Raw genomic sequence first — 9,426 nt, forward strand, 5'->3', positions numbered from 1 at the left:
TATAGATACCTCTGCTTCCTTGCCCTGGTGAGATAACTACAAGGTGCTTTCTATACTATTTCCAAGTTATCCTACATGATTATGCTCAGTCATCCACAGCAGTAGCTAGTTTGATAACATACCCTTTTTGGTTTTCCTTCATTGTTTGTATCATTTTCTCATTCCCTTGCTAGTATTTCTTGCACCTCCCAAGTAAATTACTTGGATTCAAATCCTGTGTCACTATCTGCTTACAAGAGAATCCTAACCAAAACAGGGTATTGCAGGTGTCACAACAACCAGGGATCAGGAGGCCAGGAAGAATGCTAAATATCTTATGATGCATAGACAGTACAACCAAATGATGAATTATCCCTCCTGAAATGTCAATAATACAGTGTGGCTCCTTATAATGGAAAATAAGACACATCACTCTTTTCAAATTTCCTCTCCACTATAATTTTCATCTTGCCTCATTAGATTCAATTTCTAATTTTACCTTTGGATGTCATTTTTGTTTGTTTTTAGCTCTTAGTTTTGTATTCCAATTCAGAATGGCAGAAAGGATAAAGAATATTTATACCTACCTTGTATAATTCCTAGATTCATTCCTGAGAATGGTCCTCCAGGTACATTCTGGTGATTTATGTGGGGTCTCTGGAAGAATCTAAACATCTAGTGATACTTAAAGAAGCCACTGGGTCTAGCAATGTCTCTCAACCAGAGTTTTATAGTTGCTCTACAATTGATTGCACTCAATCTACACCACGGGGTGTTCAGTGGCAGAAAATGTTCACCATTAAGTCCATTATGATTGTGGAGTTACAGCTAATTGTTGATTCACTAGCCAAATTATGTTTTTCTTCACTAAATGCCTAATTTGATTTTACTTAATTTCATTACTGGAAGGTCAAGTAACAAAATGGTGCCCATGGCTTTATTTGGCCCTGCCAAACTCTATGATCTTTTAATAGCTTATAAACCAGAATGCTTGGGATTTTCCCACCTTGATTTATGATAAGTATGGAGTAAGAGTTAAAGAGATAGGGGGCGCCTTGAGTTTTACCTAGTTCAATTTCCTATTTTCCTGTTAATCCTCAGGATAGTGCCTCACTTCTCAACAAAGATCTATAATGATTCGTATTATGCTACTTCCATTAGTAGCTCACTCCAGCAACTGTCAATGCTGGTAAGTCAGCATTAACAACAAGTTATCACAGTACTTATAAATATTTTCTGAGTGAATATTTGATAATCAAGATGTTCAATCAAAGTTTAAATTTAGGTCCCTTTGCCTTTCCTGGACTTCAGAAAAAAGAATATGGCCCAACATTTTTCTCAAAGCCCTCTATTAGACTTGAGGACAACACTAAAAACAGTTTTTCTTCTTGACGAAAAGATTTTTTTTTTAACTTTTAATAGGAGCACTTGTTTTATCCTTCAATTTTTCATGATAATTTTGGCTGCTAGTCTCTATTTTTTGCAGACAGGAGTACTGAATACAGTAAGCTGGAAAGGCTTTCACAAACAGAGTGAGAAAGAAGGAAGGAGAACATTCTTGACCTGGAATGTCATAATCTAAATGGATTAATTTTTAAGCTACCTCCATAAAATAGAACTAATAGTTAGAAGCATTGTCTGTTTCTCATCAAGATTCAATTCAGTAAGCATTTATTGAATATCCTTTCAATCTGTTCTGGGTGTGTTCAAAGAAGTAAAATGTGCAGTCCTGCTTTTGAAGAGCTGGTAACTTCAGAGGTGCTCTACTTTCTCAATAGTTTCTTAGTTCATTAAGAATTCTGTTTTGATTTAGTATAATCCAAGAAAGCTTTTGCAGGAAACACTAATTTCTAGTGTTTACATGCCTTAAAGCTTTGAATCAAGAGGCAGAAAAAGACAGTTGGGGAGGTGTGAAATTTTTTAACTGACCAAGAGTTTCCATTCACTTTGAATTCTCTCCATTTTGCTATTTCATGGTTTTTTTCTCTCTTTTTTTCTAAACACTATCAAAGGTTTACTCTTGATTCCAAAGTTCATATGAACTTTGCATATATGGAATTCCCAGTGTAAAAGAGTGGAATGCATGCTATTTTTAGTAAATCCTTTCTAACTTTTTCCTTTTACTTATTCTCATTACCCTCAGACCCATGAATTAGCCCTTTATGCAAATTTTTTCAGAGATTTTTAAAATACGGGCAGCAGCTTTTTACAAGTTGTAATAACCATTCTTAGATGATACATTAAAAGATCTGGACCCAATTTCAATGTGTGTGTGTGTGTTGTGGGGATGGGAGGATTGGGGGATTCCCCACACCATTATGGAACAATTCTCTGACACCATTGGTGGTCCTACAATTCAACTCAGTTCTGATACTAATTACCAAGAGATAGCATCAGATTCCACAGGTTAAGGGCTCAGTCCCACAAGACTGCCCTCCACTTCAAATGCCAAATATAAGCCCTGTTTTGTTACCTGTGCCTCTGACTGATTGAGTATAGATTGGAAATTACCATGATCCCATCCTGGGGTTTGATTAGTTTGCTAGAATGGCTCAAAGATTCCTCATCCCATGATCTCTTATCTTTTCTCTCAACAAACCACAAGTTTCTGTGTACCTGGGCTGTTCTAGCAAACCCCAGTTCTCTGACACCAACTAGAGGTTCTGGTCACCAATTCCAATATGTGGAAGTAGTGGCCTTTTTCCACACCACCAAGCAACTTGGGGATACACACCCATGATTCCTATAATTCAACTCCATTCTGACCCTGTCTGTCTGAAGATTGTGTCAGATCTCATAGGTTAAGGGTTCAGTCCTCTCTATGGACTTCAGATATAAGTCATAAGTCCAGGTTTTCACCTGTGCTTTTGACCAACCTGGTATAGATTAGGGGTTTCAGTGATCCCCACCTTGGGTTTGATCAGTTTGCTAGAGCAGTTCACAGAACTCATGAAAACATTTTATTTACTAGATTGCTGATTTGTTATAAAAGGATATAACTCAGGAAAAGCCTGATGGAAGAGATGCATAGGGCAAAGTATGGAGATCTTTCATGCTCTCTGCAAATGCATCACTCTCCCTGAATTCCCATGTGTTCACCAACTTGGAAGCTCTCTGAACCCATCCTTTTAGGTTTTTATGGAGGCTTCATTACATAGGCATATTGATTAAATTATTCACCATTGGTGATTGATTCAATCTCCAGCCCTGCTCCTCTCCCTGGAAATCAAGGGGTCGGACTGAAAGTTCCAACCCTCTATTCAGATTGGTTCCACTGGCAACCAGTCCTCATCCTTAGGTAATTTCCAAAGTCACGTCATCAACATAAACTCTGTTGTGGTGGCAAGGGGCTTGTTATAAATAACAAAATAACCCATTTCAATTTTATGGCTCAGAAGTGGATTTTAAGAACAAAAGACAAGAGACCAAATATTATGAGAAAAGATACCCCCATTGCTCTTATTGTTCGAGAAATTCCAATGGTTTTAGGAGCTTTGAGCCAGGAACCATGGAACCCAGACCAAATATATATGAGAAATATATTTTGGTCAATGACCAGATATGTATTTATTATAAATCACAAAATTGCACACATTAACCAGAAACACAAAATAAAGACATTATTAAAGTATCCATTTTTCATATTTTAGGTCAGATTTATTACTCACTAGTTATTATTTGAAATCCTGTTGTTTAAATACAGTACTGATGAGTTTTTTGATTTTGTCAGAATTGACTTGGAAGATATATAAGGGAAAGTTCCAGTAACATTCTTATTTTAGGATTTCAACACACAGTATTAATGTTTGGTCCAATTTATGCCTTGGTTGATCTGAATTCATGCTAATGTGGGGACCACTTTGACATAAAGATTATTTTGAATTAAAAAGAAATCAAAACCCAGTAGATTCAGGAAAAGCTCTTTTTGTCCTCCACAACTGTCTAAAAAGAATTTAGATAGAGGGTCAACTCCAGGAAGAGTGCTATCACTGTAGGTAACTATATTATACTATGAACTAGGTATGGTGGACAGGGAGGAACCCAGGGCAGTCAGTTTGATCCCTGTCTTCTGTGTCCTATTGTTTCTGAATAGCCTAGCAATCATTTGTTTACAAAACATTTACTCTTTTACATCTCTCTGTGAATTGCATTTCTTCCCCTTGAAGTCCCTTATTCTCCTTACCTCCTTCTCCTTAGTTCAGAATGACATAAAAACCTCACTTTGCCTGACTGCCTGGAATTTCCATGTGTGGATTCCCCGTATGTATGAAATTACATTTGATTTTCTCTGATTAATCTGTCTTATGCCAATTTGGTTCTTAGACTAGAAGGACACTGAAGGGGATAGGAAATTCTTTCTCCCAACATTAATTATAACTGAAAGGGAAACCTGGCTTTATCAAAAAGTAGACCATACTTTTTAATAATCACAGATTTTAGAATAGACCTAAAACAGTGATTTTTTCCCAGCCCCTTAAGACTTCAGCTCCTTGAGGGCAAGCCCTGTGTCTTAGTCTCTGTGCTTGTAAAATAGAAGGAGGAGGGCACCTGGGTGGCTCACTTGTTTAAGCATCTGGCTCTTGATTTCTGCTTAGGTCATAATCTCACAGTTCCTGGGATCGAGCCCATGTCAGGCCCTGCTCAGACAAAGTGGAGCCTGCTTAGGATTCTCTCCCTCTCTCTCTGCTCCTGCCTCTCAAAATAAGTTAATAAACATAAAAAAGGGGGTGGGGAGGACTGGAAGGGGAAGGGAAGAAAATCCTCTCTATTGAATTATAAAGCAATTGAGGACCAGAAGTTTTCCTTAGATTATAGAACCGGGCAGGGTTGCAATCTCAGATATTCTGCATCCTCATAGAATACATTTTGCTCTCTTAAACTGCTTCCTACTAAGACCATGTTTTTTTCCGATGGTATTTCTTGTTAGGTAAACTAATTGTCCGATGTTTCTGTCTCTACCCAAGGGATGGACAGAATTTTAGTCCAAGCCTCTGTCTTCTCCCTTCTCCTTGGAGAAATGTTGGAAGGAAACCTTTGACTTGTACTTCTACCTCTTTTTTCACTCCATGCTAAGGGAGGAGGTGCAATGAGTATGATCATGATTGGTGATGAGTTGCTGGGTTACTGTGCCTAAAAGCAAGAATCAGGCTTCTCACTTCTTTCGCTCTGTTCTTGGGCTCTGTGGGGTCTTGTCTGTTTCCAGCTCCCATATGATGAACACACCTGGCAGAGAAGGTGATGAACACACCTTCTCAAGGAAGCAGAGGGATCCACCATCGTTTCTTGGTTCCAGCTTTGCAACTAACCCCTGGATGCATGTCAGACAGGCCTCCATTCTAGGCCAGCTGTCTCCAAATAAGGAGGAGGGTGGTAGTAAACCACTAGGTTTCAGAACTGAGTCAAATTCTCTAAGAGCTTCCTAAAAGGGGATTGTGCTGTGCACCAATGCAGACATAATGTCCTGCATTGGACTTTCAATCAGTTGTCACCGTTATTTGAGTGCTCTATCAGTAGCAAAGGCTGGAAGCTTAGAGGGCATAGCTAGGCCGTTCCAACATAGCAATTATCATCATGTCAGAGGAGTTGTTTATTGTTGTTGTTTTGGGTATGGAGAATTTCACCATCTACAAAAACACACAAAATAATTTTAATAAATTTCCATGTACTCGTTTGCCAATCCCAACAAGTATTCATTCATGGCCAATACTTCTACATCTGTTAAACCATTGAAATCTTATTTTTCCTAAGTGACAAGTGTTCCTTGCATGTAGCTTTTGCTTTCTTAGGCTACACAGCCAGGGGTGGATGGTAGTTAACACTTGGGGTTAACAATAACAACAGCAACAAGACAATAATATCAGTGTGACTTCTTCCCCTTGGCTTCCATCCAACAGCAGCAATGGGATCCCAAGTTTCCTTGTCACTCTCCTTTCTCTGAGAGGGTTCTAGAGGTTTCTAGAGAGTTCAGAGTATTCTCTGATTCATGAATTATTTTTGGCAGCCTCTATTTTTTCCCCCATGGTCAGAGATGTTCTTCTGCCACTTAGAGACTTTGAGGGACAGTTGCCATCTCTGCCACTATTGGGATCAGCATAGGCTTTTTTTAAGACAACTTTTAAGTTCATAGAAAAAATTGAGAGGATGATATAGAGATTTCCCATATACTTTCTGCTCTCACATGCATACCTAACCATATTGCCAGCACCCCCACTCTCCTCCCCCCAGAGTGGTGTATTTGTTACAATCAATGAGAACCTACACTGACATATCATAATCAAACCAAGTCCATAGTTTACATTAGGGGTCACTCTAATGTAATGAATGTGTTGTATATTCTGTGGGGTTAGACAGATGTTTAATGACATATCGACCATTATAGTATCACATAGAGTAGTTTCACTGCCGCCAAAATCTTCTGTGCTCTGCCTATTTACCCCTCTCCTTACAATACCTGGCAACACTGATCTTTTTACTGTCACCACAATTTTGCCTTTTCCAGAATATCATATAGTTGGAATAATATAATATGTAGTCATTTCAGATTGGCTTCTTTCACTTACTAACATCCATTACTCCATTTCTTTAATAAGATTCTTCTTTGGTGCTCACTTCGGCAGCACATATACTAAAATTATAATGATACAGAGAAGATTAGCATGGCCCCTGTGCAAGGATGACACGCAAATTTGTGAAGCGTTCCGTGAATAAAAAAAAAAAGATTTCTCTGCCTTTTCATGACTTGATAGCTCATTTTGTTTTAGCAATAAATAATACTGTATTTTCTGTGGATAACCACAGTTTATCCATTCACTTACTGAAGGACATTTCGATTCCTTCCAATCTTTGGCAATTATGAATAAAGTTGCTATAAACATTCATGTATAGTTTTTGTGTGAACATAAATTTTCAACTCATTTGGGTAAATAGCAATGAATGTGAATGCTGGTAAGAGTTAATATAGTTTTGTAAAAAATGGCAAAATGGCCTTCCAAAGTGGTTGTACTATTTCGCATTCCCATCAGGAATGAATGACAGTTCCTGTTGCTCCACATCCTCATCAGCATTTGGTATTGTCAGTGTTCTGAATTTGGGCCATTCTAACAGATGTATAGTGGTATCTCATTGTTGTTTTAATTTGCATTTCCACAGTGACCTATAATGTAGAACATATCTTCATATATATATTTGTGATTTGTATTTTTGGTGACCTGTATGTTAAGATATTTGGCTTATTCTTTTAAAAAATTTTGTTAAAATGATTGCTTATTTTTGAGAGAGAGACACAGAGCATGAACAGGGGAGGGGCAGAGAGAGAGGGAGACACAGAATCTGAAGCAGGCTCCAGGCTCTGAGCTATTAGCACAGAGCCCGACATGGGGCTCAAACCCATGAACCATGAGATCATAACCTGAGCCGAAGTCTGATGTTTAACTGACTGAGCTACCCAGGTGTCCCAATCTTTGGCTTATTCATTAAGTGGGTTGTGTTTTCTTATTGTTAATGTCTAAAGAGTTCTTTGTATATTTTGGAAAACAGTCCTTAATCAAATATGTCTTTTGTAAATATTTTCTCCTAGTCTGCAGCTTGTCTTCTCATTCTCTTGACATTATCTTTCACAGAGAAGTTTTTAATATTAATGAAGTCCAGCTTATCAATTATTTCTTTCATGAATTGTGCGTTCAGTGTTGTATCTAAAAAGTCATCACCACGCACAGGGCTAGATAGTAGATAATGTAGGTTTTCTCCTACATCATCATCTAGTTTTATAGTTTTTCATTTTAGATTTAGGGGTCAATACACTATTTGAGTTAATTTTGTGGAAGGGTATAAAGACTGTGTTTAGGTTTCTTTCTTTCTTTCTTTCTTTCTTTCTTTCTTTCTTCTTTCTTTCTTTTTGCAAGTGAATCTGCAGCTGTTCCAGCACCATTTGTTGAAAAGACAAATAGTCTTTGCTTCATTGAATTGTCTTCACTCTTCTGTGAAGGATTAGTTGACTCTATTAATGTGATCTATTTCTGCGCTTTCTATTCTGTTCCATTGATCTTTTGTTTCTTCTTTTTCCAATACCACCCTGTCTTGATTACTGTAGCTTTGAAGTAAGTCTTGAAGTCAGATAGTGTTAGTCTTCCAACTTTATTTTTCTACTTCAATATTGTGTTGGCTGTTTTGGGTATTTTGTCTCTCCATATGAACTTTATTGTTTTTAATGTTTATTTATTTCTGAAAGAGAAAGAGAGAGTGCAAAAGCATGGGAGGGGCAGAGAGAGAGGGAGAGAGAATCCCAAGCAGGCTCCACCTGGCTTGAACCCACAAACCCATGAGATTATGACCTGAGCCAAAATCAAGAGCTGGATGCTTTACCGACTGAACTACCCAGGCACCCTGTCCATATGAACTTTAGAATTGATTTGTCAATATCAGCAAAATAACTCGCTGGGATTTTGATTGGGATTGCATTGAATCTATGGACCAAGTAGGGAGAACGGACATTTTGGCAATATTGAGTCTTCTTATCCATGATAATGGAATACATCTCATTTATTTAGCTCTTCTTTGACTTCTTCCGTCAGAGTTTTATAGTTATCCTTATATATATTTTACACACATTTGGATAGATTTATACCTAAGTATTTCATGTTAGGGGGTGTTAATGTAAATAGTATTGTGTTTTTAACTCCAAATTATACTTATCCATTGCTGGTATATAGAAAAACATATTTCTATTTCCTAATATTTTGGATATTAATTTTGTATTCTGCAATCTTGTTATAATTGATTATTAGTGCCAGGAGATTTTTGTGTTTGCTTTTTTTTTTTTTTTTTTTTTGGTCAATTTTTTTTTTTTTTATTTTCGACATAGATAATCATGTTACCTATGAACGAGGACAGTTTTACGTCTTCTTTCCCAATCAGTTTACATTCTGTTTCTTTTCCTTGTCCTATTGCATTAGCTTGGTTTATTGTAAATGATTTTTCTGTATCTATTGATATAATCATGTGATTTTTCTTTTTCAGCCTGCTGAGGTGATGGGTTACATTAATTTGGTTTTCAAGTGCCAAGCCAGGCTTACATATCTAAGATAAATGACACTTGGTTGTGGTATATCATTCTTTTTATACACTGTTACATTCTGTTTGTTAACATTTTGTTGAGGGTTTTTACATCCCTGTCCATGAAAAGTATTGCTTTGTATTTTTTTCTCCCTTGTAATATCTTTGCAAATTTTGGTTAGAATAATGTTGGCCTCATAGAATGAGTTAGGAAGTATTCCCTCTGTTTCTATCCTCTGAAAGAGATTGTAGAGAATTGGTATAATTTCTTCCTTAAATGTTTGGTAGAACTCACCAGTGAACCCCCCTGGGTCTGTTTTGGATGCTTATTTATTATTGATTCAATTTCTTTAATAAATATAAACCTATTTAAAATGACTATCTCTTATTGTGTAA

The 9,426-nt window shown here is 37.1% G+C and overlaps 1 non-coding gene across 1 annotated transcript; it reads left to right on the top strand.

Annotated features, from left to right (window-relative positions):
* Window positions 1–6,580: 6,580 nt before the first annotated feature.
* Window positions 6,581–6,687, top strand: LOC122220782. The gene has a single exon (XR_006202966.1). It is a non-coding gene; the product is annotated as a U6 spliceosomal RNA (small nuclear RNA).
* The last annotated feature ends 2,739 nt before the right edge of the window (window positions 6,688–9,426 follow it).

The sequence above is a fragment of the Panthera leo genome, chromosome B2 (genome assembly GCF_018350215.1).
Source record: "Panthera leo isolate Ple1 chromosome B2, P.leo_Ple1_pat1.1, whole genome shotgun sequence".
Taxonomy (NCBI): domain Eukaryota; kingdom Metazoa; phylum Chordata; class Mammalia; order Carnivora; family Felidae; genus Panthera; species Panthera leo.